We start from the raw sequence: 2009 nt of genomic DNA on the forward strand, positions 1-2009 counted from the left end.
AGTTCATCCATCATTCAGGATTCAAAAGATTCAAGGAAACGGCAAATTTGAAACCTTAAAAATCTTAATGATTAAATGCTTTACAGTGAAGGGCAGCATTTAATATAGTGTTAACCAAACAATAAGCATTTTTTTCAATAAATACAACCAAAGAAAAGGAACATATATATGAACCTAAAACGAAGATTATAAGAAGATTTGCTTCTTTTTAGGTGGCTGTGTAGAGTTGATTTAAATTAAACCTACACGTCTATTTCCCTTTTCAACTTAAGTAACCTTAAACGAAGCTAAACATTTTTTTTTTTTCTATATGAGACCTATGAATTAAAAATGTATTATAGGAAGGAATTATTGTGTCTTTTTCTTTTTGGAACAAAATACTTTCTTATCCATTGTATGGATCTGGTGCATTTTACAGGTTACAGGCATTTAATTCAAATAAATCATATTATTTACTCTGTTGTGTATAGTTTTTTGCAGATTATAGTCTGATGTGAAACATATTTCCCTGGCAAAAACAAAAAAAAAACATTTAATTTTCTTCTCCATATAGAAATTTTATAATTTACTGAGTTTAATTCTTCACAATACCTTTTAAAAACTAATAAAGTAATTGCTGTTAAGTTGTAGCGCCACCCTTTGGTTATTTGGTGCCCTTCCTTCTTTTCAAGTTTGAATTAAATCATCAGTAACAGGAAAAAAAACTGTATCAGTTAGATTTTTTAATTATACAAACAGTGATTAGTTTAAACTTCATGCAGCCTGAGAAGAATGAACAGAGAGTGATGCAAACCTGACTTAATCCCAGAATCATCTTCCTGATGAAAAGGTGTTTGACCGTTAAAATCTGAGTGTGTTTCCTCTGATGAGCTGCGCAAAGTCTTTGTAAAAGAGTGAATAAGAAACATTTCACTTCTGGTAGAACTCTCGCTGCTGCGTTTCATCGGCATGGTGGGAAAAAAGTAAAAAGAAAAAAGGAAAGCTGACTTAATTGAATAAAATGAAAGTTTTCATCCGCTGATCCATGAATAAACCATAAACGTTACTTCTCAGCCAGTCAGTCAGAAATCCAGGTAAAAGATGAAGATCACAAGCATCAGGTCCAGAATTTTTAGGAAACTGAAGCTGTGCTGAGGGAGGGAAGAGCTAATGAAGCTGTGGATGCGTTCATCATATTTACAGAAGATTGAGCTAATCCACTTTATTAATGATTAACAGAAAACCCTCATCCATCTGTCTATCCATCCATCCATCTCTCCATACCTCCCACAGTCAGCTGGCCTCTTACTTCAGGTTAAACACACACAGATTTCCCTCAGAACTTGTTTTTTTATTTACTTATTTATTTATTTTTTATTTTAGCAGGTCAGATTAAGGTCTGGCGTATCTGGAAATGTTTGAGTTTGTCTGTTGTGGCCTTCCATGTTCCAAAACCAGAAGCCAGTCAGTGCCTTCTGGTTTGTTCCTGAAGGCAGTGAGTGGCAACAGGTGGTGTTTCATATACGCACTTCTGACTTGGACAAATATGTGTGACTTAATTCCAGCAAAAAACAAAAAGAAGGCAGAATATAACTAATAATATCTTACAGCTTAAATAAACATGAAAGTTAACTTAATGTTCAGTTACAGCCTTTAAAAAAAAGATCAAAATAGGAAAATAAATATTTTTTTACCACCTCCCATCCTCACAGCAGACATTTGAACAAGCAAAAGAAAAAACCCAACTTCCCTGCCCTTAACACATGTTCCTAATCTTCTAAATTTAATGGTGGCTCTAAACTTTACCAAAGTAATCTAAACAGTTCCTAAATATAAAATTGATAGATCTTGGTTAGGGACACACGATATAATCGGCCCCCTATCAGTATCGGCCTGTATCGGCCTTAAAACTGAATATCGGACATCGGCCACCCCACCGATATTTAACCCGATATTTGATCAGCTTCTGAGTTTGTAAAGTCTAAAAAAATATATATATTGCCATTTAAAAACACCATATCAATCTCTTT

The sequence above is a fragment of the Cyprinodon variegatus genome, unplaced genomic scaffold (genome assembly GCF_000732505.1).
Source record: "Cyprinodon variegatus isolate N-32 unplaced genomic scaffold, C_variegatus-1.0 Scaffold76, whole genome shotgun sequence".
In the NCBI taxonomy this organism is placed as follows: Eukaryota; Metazoa; Chordata; class Actinopteri; order Cyprinodontiformes; family Cyprinodontidae; genus Cyprinodon; species Cyprinodon variegatus.